At 39.9% G+C, this 15,068-nt stretch overlaps 1 pseudogene; it reads right to left on the reverse strand.

Annotated features, from left to right (window-relative positions):
* Positions 1-7,326: 7,326 nt before the first annotated feature.
* LOC116895998 lies at positions 7,327-13,566 on the reverse strand (annotated as a pseudogene).
* Between the last annotated feature and the right edge of the window lie 1,502 nt (positions 13,567-15,068).

Consider the following 15,068-nt stretch of genomic DNA (forward strand, 5'->3'; position numbering starts at 1 on the left):
TATTATGTTCTACCATTCATGGCCCCTGGTTTTCAACTACAGAAGGTAAGGAGTTGTGAACCTATGCTTGTTTATATAGCTAATTTAGTAAGTGGCTAAAGCAGTGCACCAAACAGGGTTACCCAGAGCACTAAGCACAAGCCAGGGAAGATAGGCAAAGACTACACACGCAAGAATAAGTGTGAAGGATGAAAGGAGCATCAGCCTCAAAGCAATGCAGATGTTTCCACTGTGTAAGGTGCTGGGGGAAGGACACAGAACAAGGGTCTAGCAATGCAAAACACTGGAGGATCCAGTAAGTCACAGTTCGATTTTTACCTCTGAAGGACTGCTAGGTAGCAAAGGTATATGGCCAGATTCTAATTTTAAATTAAAACTAAACCTACCTTTGTCTATCATAGTGGCATTAATGGTATGAGGGAAAGAAAAGGAGAAGAGAAGAAAATGGGGGAGGGGGAAATAGAAAGTAAGTTGAGTTCATACAATACTTGGTTCTCTTTCTGGTTGCTTGCTTAATAGTTCACACCAACAGCCCATCTGTGACCAGTCTCTCCACAGCACCCATCCAGATTCCCTCATCTCTTCACCTGCATATCAGTAACACCAGAGAAGTAAGTCTACTGAGCATTGGTCACATTGCCTGTAGAGGGCTACCTTCCAAGTTCAGTATCCCAGAAACTCGCCTCCCATCATTTCTGTGACTTCTTTTTTGGTGTAAAGGGCATCAAATAAAGAGGTCCTGACTTGGACCAAGTGGTTTGAGCCTATAATAATGAGCCAATTTTGCATTTAAATAATTTTCACTAACTTTTTCTTATGTTTTTATGTTATGTTTAATGATGATTTATAGTTACAATACCGTAACTATAAAGTCTGTATTGAGGGACATTAACTGATAAAGTATTATTAGTAAACAAATTAAAAACAATCACAATAAAGTTTGGAAATGGACACGATGATGATGATCATCATGATGATCATGATCATGATGGGAAAAATATTGTGGCTGAGGCAAACAGGACTTCCTTTTTATGACATAACAAGAATCCAGAAGAAAATATCAAGAGAAAAGTAAGGAACAGAGCTCTGCCCAGCATCCTGCTTTCCCTTTACACATATTAGAGCCTTCCTTCATGATCATTGTGCACCCATCTTCAGACATTCAGTGGGCATATGTAATGAGGGCATTCCCTCCCAATAATATCCTGGTCTGGACTTGTTTATGTAGTACTTGGAATGAGTCAACTGCCTCACACAGACAGCAAATACCACATGAGCTACAGCTTCCAGACCTGATGATATTTCATCATCCAGAACTAGTTTCAAGTGGGTAAAGAAGTGGCCACATTTACCTAGACTATGTTTTGCAAATAAGTTTACTGCTAAGAGAGGGAGAGAAGGAAAGGGAAGAATAGATGTTAAGTTAGTAAAATCACCACAGGGTGTGCCAGCATGAAACACACAGCCTTTTCAGAATGAATGACAAGATAAGACCATGGGAAGATGCATTATGGAAGTGTGGAGACAAATAGAAGACAGTGTCACAGCCTCACTTCCAATAATAGATTAACAAGAACACGCCCACTGCAGTTGACAGTCAGCACATCACTCCTAAAGCTTGAATAAAGGTGGAACTGCACATTAAAGCAAGAATGAAAGCACTTTAATGTGTCCAAAAGTGTGGTACTAAAATAGATGGCATAGGCATGTATGATTCAAAATTGTATAAAGAGCTAAGGAAATACTGTACCTCGAGAAGCTTTGTGAAAATAAATCCATGATATAGGCACGGAAAACCTACAGAGATGCTTCCTGTGTTATCCATGTAAGTCTATGTAGATGGCCCCTACATCAAGGGTCTGATAGGACAAAATGAAGGCTTCCGGTCTCCTGTTCCATAAGTAGCATTAATCTCTATTGCAATGGCAGAGAACTGCGTGCTTTGTGACTATATTCTCTTCTTCTTGCCTCTGGATTAGAATAATCGTATTAACAGCTATAATTTCAAGGCAGGTGGTGATCATAACAGTTAGGTAGGTTTTATCGATTTAATATTCTGTTTTAACTAGTTCTTATCATATATATTCTTAGCAGTTACTTGGGAGATTTTATCAAATGCTAAAGGAAAGGAGATATAATCCTTAATTCCTGGGAGCGTGCAGGGGACAAAGGGAATCATTTTTTAGTTCTTTGATGTCTCTTTTAGGAGATGAGCTACATTTTCACATAGAGGAGATATACAGAAATACTATATTGATTTTCTTAAAGTCATGATGCATAAAGTGACCTAATTTTCAGCAGGGTCTCTCCTATGCTAAACAGTTATTCAAAGTCTAAATTTATCACTGCAAGTATATTCTGAGCCAGAAAAATCTTAAGAAAGTTCTGTGTTGGAGAGAACAGTAACCTTGATTTTTCCGATTTTACCTCAATGCAAGAGCCCAGACAGTTCGTCTAATCCTGAGTCTATTAAAGATCTCCTAACTGTGAAACATTGGCTTAATTAGCTTTGTGGTAACGAAAATGGAAACAGCAACTAATTATTTCCTGAGATGCCTATAATTTATACAGTCTATTGGGTTTGGGTTCCTACATAGGGTGATCTTTCCATCCAGAAAGAATGCTTTGTTGCCTTTAAAGGAAGGTATGTTGAAATCTACTGTCCCTACAGTATCATATTAATCAGAATTTAGTAATCTCTTGGGTAAAGCCAAATCCACATATGAGACGACAAAATTTCTTTTAGAAAAAAAAACTCAACTCTGTAGTACTGCATTCTCCCTATGTCCACACATTCCTTTTAGGGATAACGAACACCAGTTGCGTAAGGACTAGATGCAGAAAAAATGGACATACCCATTGATTTTCAGTTCTTGGGAGGCTCTAGGGTTTCCCCGAAAATGAACTACATGGGAGAAATGTTGGCAATAACATTGAAGGATAGATTTCAGCATACGTAGAAAAAAACTTGCCACCATTAGGAATGTCTGACTTAAACACGAATTAGTGAATTAATTTTCATTAGAAAGATACAAACACTTGAAAATGAACTTAATGTTCTCACAACCCAGGAACATCTATTTTCTTACGCAGCCCCGAATACACATTTTTTCTTATCTTCCTAAAATGATATCCCCCCCCCCCGATTTAGCTTCACAAAGTAATTCCGATACCATCATTGAGTAAGAAGATGAAGACGGTTCTGAAACAGGAATGACAGGTCCACAAAGAAAATGAATAGTAAGGATGGAGAGGCTCCTTGAGGACCAGCTAGCCTATACCCAGCAACAACAAAACAGTGAGATTGAAATCCAAGGTTTGAAAATTGCGTGACCCAAGAAAGATGGAGCTCTTCCAGATGGGGGATTTGGGACAGGGAATCACTTCATGGTACAAGTCAAGAATAAATCACTCGGCTGGATGGTGGCAGGAAGACTCAATCAAAATGTGTGTAAATTTTACTGCTGCGACAAGGTTGCAAACTGATTGAAAACCCTGGTTGTTGTCCTACCTTTCATCCTGATCTCCACTAATGTCAGCGTTTCACAGAGCAGAATTCAAACCACTACTGAGTTGAATCAATCATAGTTTATAGCATGTGTTGGTTTCTCTTGACACGCATCTAGCCAGATTCTCAGGGTGCAAAGTGTGCCACTGGCCTGAGAAAGACCTTAGAAACCTGCATTGGCTTTCACCAGTCACTAGGATACTATTCTGAAAACTGCCAGCTTCCATGGCCGAAATGAGTTAATTTCTTGCCAAATAGAAAGAAATGTGTTCTCTTCGTGCCAACAGATTAACTTAAATGCTTATGGCAGAAGCCACTGAGTCCATTCAATCAGGGTTGTATTTGACCAACATTGCAATTTCATCAGAGGATTTTGTAAACAAAAGTATAAGCAAGATTCCTATTAGATGTAACTAGAGAAATGCACAAAAAAGCGAAACTCAGATCACTGCAGAAAAAGTTTGAGAATACCGAGCTCAAGTTAGGTGTACAAAAGTGGATACTTCAGACTTTAGGCAGGAAAATGTTATCATTGGGAATGTCTGACTGATATACAAATATGATGTAAATTCAAGTCAAAATAAATTTTAATGCATGTAATAGTCATCATGTAAAGTGCTCGGAGTTTGATGTCATACATTTATCTGATCCACAAATCCAGACAACATGAAGCTCACTGTTTAGTAAAAGGGGTTTAGGAAAAAAAACTCAATAAATAGATAAATGCAAAGCAAGAGGGTGCATAGCAACGTACAGTCCTAGACTACCAAGTACATTATCATTCACACTAACACACAGCTAGGTATCAGACAAGTGAGTTTTAGACTAAAACTTGGAAAGTGTGAGGAAACGAACCTTATAAATTCTAGAGCAGGGAGCGAGTACCACTGGAGTACCACACCAGCCACAGGAACATGTGGAGAATTCAAGGTGAGAAGGAAATGGTGTGTTTGAAAAACTTTTAGAATATCAAAGTAGTTAGCTAGGAGAAGCAAGGGACAAGGCTCTAAGAGATGGGGAAGATCATGCGTGGTTTTATAGCTCACCTCAAAGATTCTGGTCATTATCTTTTTAGAACAATGGGAAATGCTTGAATGTTTTTTAAGGAATAAAGAACCATTATCAGATTTGCTTCCATAAAAGCACCACTCTAGTTGCAGAGTGGAAAATATGTGCACTGGAGGGTAACTAAATGGATGCAGTTAGAGAGCTATTGCGAGCTGGAGATGAGGGCAGCTGAGACGAAGGTAATGCTATGGGAATAGAGAGAAGTGACTGAATTCGGACACTAATAAGCAAAGCCATATTGCCAGGATGGAGGCACCATTTTCAGCAATTAAATCAACACAAATAAGATAACTTCTTCTGAGGAGTTTAGGCCGTAGTTTTCAGAGGCTACATACATAAACAGTAGCATAACAGATATTTACAAGAGCAGAAAAGAAACAATGTGGCTGAGAATTACAGATGGCTGAGCTACTCTCATCCAGAGATGTGGGCAAGTTTCTGTGAGCAAACGATACTTGAAATAAGAGATAAAGAACGACTATCTCTATATGCATTGTTGCATCAAGAATAAATCACTGTAGTGGAGGACGGCAGGAAGCCCCAAACAACAACCAGTATAAATTTTATTATTCCAACAAAACTACAAACTTACTGAAAATCCTTGTTGCCACCATACCTTTTACTCTGTCTTCCTCTGCTGCCAAGTTTTCAGAGTAGAATTCAATCCTGCACTGAGTCAATAATGTTCTAAATCCTTCAGCTGTGTATGTTGATATACTCTATCCAGGTTTCCTGCATTAAGTCAATATGTTCTATGTGGTTCAGTTGTATAAATTGATTATACTCTATTGAAAATTGGGAGGGACGCTCTTCCTCAGGAAACACAAATAATTACCTACTCACTACAGATAGGGAACCAGTGATAGACCGAAATCATCAGTCCACCCATGTTCAACCTGGTGAACCAACAAATTCATCAGACCTTCTTAAAGGAGCACGGTCACTTTTCAGGAGCTCCTGGGACCCTAAAAGAGCTGCATCAAAAATGTCTTATTCCACCATGGATGATGACTCCACAGAGCCCTGCAGATGGAGACTGCCCTCTTCAGTTAACCTTCCACACCCTAGACCCAACTGAGACCATAAGACTCAGTATAAAAGGGAAGAATCACATGGCTAGCAGGGACGGGAAGGAGGGCATGGCTGTCAGATCTCATGAGAGAGTCTGAAGACCTACGCCACTACCTTCTATGAGGAAACATCAGAATAGCCACTCTGCTTTAATTAAGATGGCCACGTGGCTGTTATGTTCCACAGCAGAAAGAAGACATTCTAAGGCATCAGGAAGAACAATTGCAGAAGTCATATAATCAGGCTGTCCTGGTTTATTCAATGACTGGCAAGCAGGAAAGTGTAACTAGAGCAGAACCCAGGATTGGGCTGAGTGTCAGTGACAGGTAGGCACAGGTACACTAATTGCAATGGGAAACTTAGATGCAAAAAGTTTGGGACAGCAGGCCATGGGTACAGTTTTAGACATGTTGAGTTTCAGGCATATTTAAAACATCTAAAATGAAACTTTTTAACTAAGCACAATATGGATGTACAAAATTGGAGCTAAGCAAAACCTAAGATAAAAATACCAGCTTCAGCGTTCCTATTATACAGCTGGTTACTTAAACTACGGATGTGGATGGAATAACCCTAGGAAGCACGTACAGAAATTCAGGGAACAAAGGATGGAGTTTCACAGACATTATCCGTCCTGGTCACATACAGGGACATGAGTCTGCAAAGGCCACTGTAGCCCAGAAGGAGAGCGGGAAAGCCATGCAGTAGTTTGAGAAGTCAGCGGCAGGAGATTTGAAAGAGAGTGCCCAGTGATGTCAGTGGACTGAGGAGAAAACCACACAGAAATGAATATATTGAAACCAGTGAAGATGCTCTTAAACACAGTTCTTCTGAAGATAAAGACAAAGCCAGATTGGAGGGAGGGAGAGACAAAGAAACAGAAACTGGTGGAATATTACTACTTGGGACCAGTTTTCTGAGGATTTCCAATCGGAGGAAAAGAGTTTTGTTTGTTTGCTTGCTTTAAAAAACATTATTGGTTATTTTATTTATTTACATTTCAGATGTTGTTCCCCTTCCCGGTTTCCCCTCCACAAACCCCCTAACCCACCCCCACTTCCATGAGGAGGGTGTTTGCTTGCTTTTTGGTTGGTTGGTTTATTTTGCTTTGCTTTTTTTATGATATTAGATGAGAAATTGACTCAGAGATGATGTCCAGGGCTGATTTAGTTGCTTTTCTGTCTTCTTTCTAAAGAAAAAACCTTTTCTCAGTGTTAAATAGTTTTTATTATTAGTTTATTCAAGCATATGCAAATATAAAAGCTCTGCAAATGTGTAGGCTTACAGATGTTATAGAATTATAAAATAAATCTACCAATGGAATGTAAAATAAGCCATAACACTTAGGCAATTGGGAAGAGTCACACTAGTTAGCCAGAAGGGGAGTCTTTCTGAAGCCCTGTTGGCTCCACAGCACGGAAGGTCTTTGTCTCTGATTATTCTACTGGTTGGGGTTCCAAAGATAATGCTAAGTGGTGGCTGGATGAATTGAAGAAGACAAAGTTTTAGTCTGTCTGAACATATGAGGCTGGGGAAATCAAAACAGAAACTCTCACTGGTATCAAATTAAACCTGTTTTCATTCTTTATTTTTTCTTTCTTTCTTTCTTTTCTTTTTTTTTTTTTTTTTTGGAACATAATTTTTTAATTACATTTTTGCACAGAAAACTTAGCAAACATTTAACACAGTTTAGTGGCGAGTTCTTTAGCCTTTGCCTTTTCCAGCTTGGCAATCTGAGCCAGGACGTTGCCTCCCCAGTGGCGGCGGATCTCGTCATATCTGTCATTATAATTGGTCCTAATAGCTTCCACCAGCTTAGCCAGAGCACCCTTGACTTCCGAGTTAACTTGTGTGAAGGCAACAGTGGTGCATGTCCTCCTGTGGACCAGGCACCCCAGCCTGTCCTTTCCCTTGGTGATGCAGTAGGGCACCCCCATCTTTCGACAAAGGGCAGGCAGGAAAACCACCAGCTCAATGGGGTCTACATCATGGGCAACCACCACCAGCTGAGTCTTCTGTTCTCCACCAAGGTGGTGACGGTATTGACCCCTGCTTGGAGGACAGGCGGTCTCTTAGTTGGGACGTCCCCTTTGCCAGCAGCTTTCTTCTCAGCCCGGGCCAGCAGCCTTTGCTTCTTCTCTTGCTTTGTCTCTGGCCTGCACTTGTGGGCAAGCTTAAGCAGCTGAGTCGCTGTTTGCCTGTCCAGGGCCTGGGGGAACTGGTTGATGGCAGGGGGTACTTTGAGCCGCTTATAGAGGACGGCTCTCTGCCGCTGCAGCCTGTTGTAGCGGGGCCATTTGACAAAGCGTGTTGGATCTCTTTTGGGCTGGATGTCCTGCCCAGTGCCGAAGTTCTTGGGTCTTTTCTCAAACAAAGGATTGACTACCCTTTTGACCTCCAGTTTCTTGACGATGGCAGGGACCGGGGCCACCTTCTTCCCCTTGGCCTTCTATTCTTTGAATATCTTGCTCGACTGAAGGAAAGAGCTAAACCCACTTTCAATCTGACTCTTGACTGATAATTTCACAATTTCTTATAGCAGTAATTTACAAAATCGAGCAGACAATATTTAACATATTCCAAACTCCTATTTGTCTTCCTTAAAAAGAATCTAAATTTAAATAAAATGTATTAAACCAATGTGTAATGTTACAATTCATTCCTGAAGAAACACAGAACAATATATTCACGTGTTCATTTTGAATTTTTACTTTATTTTTGACAAATAAATATTATAGAATAAAATAAAGGGGGAAAAAATACAAAACAGATTTCTAAACGCATTTCAGCCTGAAGTTTTGACCAAAAAATGTAGTGGGTTAAAAAAAAAGGAATCTGTTTACAGGTTAGTACATCTTTATAATGATTTTATGTTTTGTATTGTAAATGTACTATAATCTCAAAGATAAAAGAAATAATTAAAAATAAAAATAGAAGGAAAATCACACCATCACACCCAGTTGGCTCCCAACATTAAATGTTGAACTAAGAAAAGTTAATGTTCAAATACATAAAATACAGTATTCAGATATCTAAAACTGATTGTTTTAAAGATTTATCTTTCTTGCTTAATTATATGTATGCCTATATGTGGGTATGTGCACATGAGTTCAGGTGTCCCTGAATCCCAAAGTTTAAGACATTCAAGAACTAGACTTGTGGGTGTTATGCCCAGCTGAGATGAATGCGGATAGTAAGTGTGATCTCTGTAAGAGCAGTACAGTATCTGGAGCTCTGAGCCCTCTCTCCAGCCCCTCTAAATCTAGCACGAGAAAAAATTATAAAGAAGCTCCACTATGTTACTACCAGACAGCAAGGACTTAATATTAGCACACTAATTTTTTCCTTTCCTTGTTTGCAAAGAGTAAAATTATATACCACACAAATTATTTTTAATAGTAGCTGAGAAGGAACTAGTACTAGTAAACACAACAATCTTCTGTTTGAACAGCAGACAGCCTCCGTCTGATAAGATGTGAGGTTGGATGGACAATTAAAGATTAACTCAAGGTCCGGCCAGTCACGATGTGGTGTCTCCTCTATACCAGACAGGGTTTTGAAAGGCTCATCATGGGCCAAACATCTGAAATACCATTACAAGTCATGAAAAACGAGCCAGTGTTTTATATCTGATATCTCTACTCACAAAAACATGTTGCAGACCTCCCTTGAGGATTATTTTATAAAATAGTATGACACTATCAAGTTACAACGCAGAAAGAAATATGATGACTTGAAAAATAAAGGAATAAGAACGACAATGGAGAATCAAAAAGCAAATCTATGACTCATAGTGGACAAAGGGCTCTTGGCTAAGACACTCAGGGATTACATGCACACACATGGGTGTCAGTTTGCTAACAAAGGTGGGCCCTGATTAATGTAGAAAGTTCAATTATCCCCACTGATTGCGATAATGCAGACTGCTAGAAATATACTTAGATAAGTAACCAAGACAGAATAGTAGGCGAAGAACTATCCATGGGGGAAAGGAGGCAAGAACAGTGACATATTGGAAAGAGATAAACTCAAAGTTTCTGGATTTGCTAGAAAAAAAAGTGATAGAATAGTTCTTCCCACCGGGACCTTGGGAGGGTAAGACTTGGCACTGGGAGCAGAAGAACTCTGGTCTGATGCCACAAAGTAGACGGAGGATTCTCCCTTTCAGAATGAATAAGTCCTCTTTCCTAAAATGTAACAGATAAATTTAAACACAATTTTAGCTGTGTGGAAATAAACAGGGAGAAACTTATCTGTATCTTTAGAATGCTCACACATAAAATATTCCTCAGCTGATTAGATGTGGTTTCCCACATCTGAGCACAGGCATACACTTCGAGACTGATCGAGAGCTTCTACTTAACATTACATGCATAGTGAACATTCGAATGGCTTCAGAGTTCTTTAGGAATATTTCTGAAGGATTGAGGTGCCTGTCACGCCATCGACATGAAGTCATTCAAATGCTCTTCTATGGCAATGAATCCCAGTAAAAGTTAAACACAAAACAAGGAGCCGACAGCACCGATATTTCTCCACATACCTTCCGTTAATCATTATTCACCATTTATATTTTCTTTTCTTGTAACCCACAAGTCCAAAAGGTAAAAAGAAAAAAGAAAAAAAACCTGCAACCGCTCCTACTGACGCTGATGAGTAATGATACATTCAGATACGCATGAGGCGAGGAGCAAATGATTAACCACTTCGTCATTGCCCTGCTCACTTCCAGAGCCGTGTCAGTGTGAAGGATGTTCTGCAAACAAACACTCACATATCATCTATTAGTTTCAGGCAAGCAATGGTCCTTCCCAAGCTGCGGTCTTAAGTATTGATTTTTAAAAAGGTATCGGGTCTAACAAGTGACCTCTGAGGCCTCAGTTACCGTGAGCTACAGCCTAATTCCCAGGGTGACCTGAATCAGGGAAATGTCTCAGCTCTGGCTAATCTCTGAGTGACAAGTCACTTCTAAAAGGCCTGTGCAAAGTGCCTGACCTCAGACTATGCTTCTTGTTTATAATCTAAGTAATGCTGACATGACAGCCTCTGCCGTCGAAGTACAAGCAAAAAGGCAAACAGAGTGCGTATGAAGTTCTAAAGGGAAAAGAAAGGCCAGGGCTCCTGCTTCTGAACTCAGCACAGCTGCATTGTATGAGAAGCTTATAACCCTCTCATATTAGTCATTTGTCTTTGATGTAATTCTACGAATCCAAGATAATGTCACTCATGCAGCTATTCTATACTACATCTGGTATGTTTTGTTTTACATTGATTCTGAATCCTGCACAACAATGTGCACATATGTCATCCCGAGGAACTGCAAGATTAGAGGTCTTTATACTATTTGTCTCAAATACTTCTGAAATTCAGAGGATCAACAATAATTGCCTCAGACTCTAGGCAGAGTAAATAGGTAGAGGAGTAATTTTATTTCTGTGGCGGCTAGGAGTTCTAGGAGAAGAAAGTTGATATTCAGATATAATTTATTAACAATTTGTTTCAAAACTTTTACAGTGAAAAGGCGCAAGGGAAGGATCTGTGAAAAGGTTTAGAATTCCCCATGAAGGTGACTCACTCATGGTGTTAAGCACAGACAGGAATAAAAGGATAACTATTTGGACTGCTTTTATAAGTCTAGAACTGAATTCTCACAGCCAGGCTTAACACTTCCTCAGAGCAGACCAAGGAATTTTCCACAGTACAAGTTGTCTAGACAAAGTTTCTGTCATACCCCGAAACAATGGCAGATTACACACGCCGTTACCCCGGGCTTTACTCAGGCCTCTTGGTCGCCCTTACTCATAAACATCCTTTCAAATAAAAGGCAGTCGGATACATGGATGATGTGGAAATAGGTATTTGAATTCCAGCAACTTGTTTATTTAAAGAAGGCATGCAAGGACCAGGAAATACTTCTTTTTCCCCTTATCAGTAATAAGTCAGACTTTTGTTGATATAAGCTGTGTAGATAAATATGGGACATGAAGAAGCTCTCTGCAAGAAGGGCCAAAACAGGGACAGCATTTTCTGCAGGAAAAAAAAATGAAGAGAATTTTGGTTGGGTAGTTAAGAGCAGAAAATATTAAGAAGTTACCAAATGTGAAGATAGAAGTTGTTTTTGTTTCAAGAAGAGGGAAAGGGCATCATAACTTGTCTACAGCTTCACAATTTGCAGTTAATGCTAGGGATCTACCGTGGCCATTTCTCAGCTTAGCCAGGAAAGTTCAAAAGCTGCCAATACTAAACCAGATGTGGTGACAGGTCTGTCATCCCAGCCCTTAGGAGGTAGAATAGGAGTTCAGGGTACATAGCAGGGTATATCTCAGGCACATAGTAGGCTTGAGGTTAGCGTGGATTACATGAGACGTAATATCAAGAAATAGATCATTTCTAGCACTTGAAGTGTATACTAAATATTCCCACAATGAGTTGGTTCTGGTCAGAGATATCAACGAATCATGGTTTTCGGTTTATATTTAATGTTTGTGTGGGGTCTTGCTGTGTAGACCTGAACTGGGGATGTTCTATGTAGGCCAGGCCCTCCCACATCAGCCATTCAAGTGCTCCCAGCTCTCATATATGGCTTTACGAGTTCTCCAGATGCTCATAATGTGTGATCTGGGCAAACAATATGCAAAACAATGACTTAAAGTACAATGACATAGCTGAAAGTGCATGAAGTTTTCAGAGACTTGGAAAAGCATCTTAAGGCAAGTTTTTCACAGACCCTAGACACAGATCAGCTGCAAAATCACATGGACAGCTACTTGGAAGCATAAACGACAAGTACATTTTCTTCACTCTCACACAAGCTAGTGTTCCTCGTAATATTCTGATGATGGCCATCTCTCCTGATGTAACTTTAGTCAAGCTCCTTTGAGTCTTTTCCATGTGAAGTTTTTGGTCTCCACACTTGCCGAGTCTACAGAACACAATTTAACCAAAAAACCTACTAAATCAACTGAAGGGAATCCCCATCCTTTCTTATCTGATTTCTATCATTCACAAAATTCTTAAGGACATCTTATCAAGCCAGACATTAGGTCATTCTGTTTGCCTTCAACAGGAATCCTATTTGATCGAAATAGAAGACTTTCTTTCCATTCAATATACCCTTCCCAGTGATTTTTTTTCCAACCCCATGCACTCCCACCCAACCTCCATGACTATAAATTCCACTTGATATTATCTTTCCAGGTAGGTTCAGTCTGTCTCCCCCTGCTTCAATGGTCTTGTTTCCTGCTATGAACATTCTGAATAAAGTATTTCTTAGCAATATAGCAAGAGCCAGACTAGTTCTTGCTTTACCACATGACATTCTGAGACAACGATCCTCGCAGTCCTCTGCCTCTTGGTTCCCCATCAGGAACCACTTTTATTTGCCACCTGGGTGTCACCACTTTAAAATGTGCTATCACTCAAGTATTATGAACTTGGGCACCATCAAGGTCCTAAGGGAAGAGCAGAGTCGAAAGTGATATATATAAGGAACAGATATGTGATTTCTCCCCAAAAGATAAAATGAATAAATGTGTCTCAGCAGTAAATACTGAAGGAATAATATCCCTTTGGGATAACAAATACAAAACTATAAAAATGGATAAAGGGTAGATTGATGGTTTGGGTAGTAACTAGGTGTGGGGGAAGGAAGAGGCGACACGATAGAATTTGTAAAAAACACAAGCCAGCACTTTTAAGAGACTTGGTTTAGAAAGGGAAATAATGTTAAAACTCAGCTCGAATCTGAAATGGGTCTACAGAGAGGAGGCCTGGTGACAGATTCCTCAATCAAGACCTGCAGGTACTAATGGAATTAATGAGAGCACAGTACCTTACTTTAACATCTTCACAGTTGACCTTGGAACGTAAGGTGCAACCAAGTTTCTTCTACTAAATTTGTTTTTCTCTGCAGCAGGCATTACCAAGTGTGGCATTCCTGGGTGTAACATGTAGGTAATACACAGAAAGCCTTTTGTACCGACTGTAATGTAAAATTATTTTAAAACAATATCAACACAAATAGTATAAATAAATTTTGAAAACTGGGGGGTTGGAGAGATGGCTCAGTGGTTAAGCTCACCAGCTGCTCTTCCAGAGGTTGTCAGTTCAAATCCCACATGGTGGCTCACAACCACGGAAAGAGAATTCTTATCCCCTCTTCTGGCATGCAGGTGTACATACAGATAGAGCACTCATACACGTAACATAAATAAATCTTTAAAAAAATATTTGAAAACCAAAGTGACATTTTATCATGTGAAATCAGTGTGCCTAAAAGCAGAGATTTAACCAAATAATCTTAGGGGTCCCCACTGTTCCTAAGACCGTCCTTATGTAGTTCATCAGTAACATGGTGGAGAATTCTGGTTTTCGATTTATTTTATAGATGCAAAAATAAAGGAGGTCAGAGGGACTAGAGGAAGTGATGGATAATGGACTTTCCCAAGGTGTTAGAGAGGATGGCTATCTGAGTTAAAGTTATAATTTATGGCCTCTTAATTGCTCTGCTAATTACTTTGCCTGCTGTTAAAAGCACTAAGTTATACTTTCTGAATACCAAATTTGATGCCCATTTCCTCCGATATCGAGAGAATTACATCAACTAGAAAGCTCACTCCACTTTTGATGGGTGTTTAGAATTTAATTTTGCATCGATTACATGTGGTTTTCAGAGAAATGCTGCCCACAGTGTGTCGGACAACTTGCTTGCACAGATATAATGGACATGGCAGTTTATTCTTTGATTGTAGACATTGTTTTGTTGCCCCTCAAATTCACTCTAGGTTGTGTTAAAAAATTGTAAGATGAACCTGCATTGACAATGTAATCCAGGAATTTGAAAAGACAACCATAATCACTCCCTACATGATATAAAGTAAGTGGATCCAGGGCTAGGGATATTGCTCAGTGGTTAAAGCATTTACTGTACAAGCATGAAGACCAGAATTTGGATCCCCAGGGCAGGATGCATGAAAATGCTGAGGGAGCCTAACAGCTGGCCTGTAATTCCAGCAGCTGATGACCAGGAACAGTGGTTTCCCAGAACAAGCTGGGTACCCAGGCTGGCTGTATCAGTAAGCCCTGGATTCAACTGAGAGACCTTGCCTCAATGAATAAACTGGAGAATAATCAAAAAGCTACTGAAATCAGTGTCCGCCCACACACACACACACACACACACACACACACACACACACACACACACACACACACACACACACACACACACACACACACAAGCATGCATACACATACAGGGGCATACCACACAAAGGTAGAGAGAAAAATGAGAAAAAATAGCATTTCAGCCAAAGCCCATTTGTTTCCATGAGCAGAAATTGCATGTTTTCTTTATATAGAGTCCTGCTGAAGGCAGCGAAAGGAAATACTTAAGAAAGAATCAGGAGCTGAGCAATGGACC

The sequence above is a fragment of the Rattus rattus genome, chromosome 3, assembly GCF_011064425.1.
Source record: "Rattus rattus isolate New Zealand chromosome 3, Rrattus_CSIRO_v1, whole genome shotgun sequence".
Taxonomy (NCBI): Eukaryota; Metazoa; Chordata; class Mammalia; order Rodentia; family Muridae; genus Rattus; species Rattus rattus.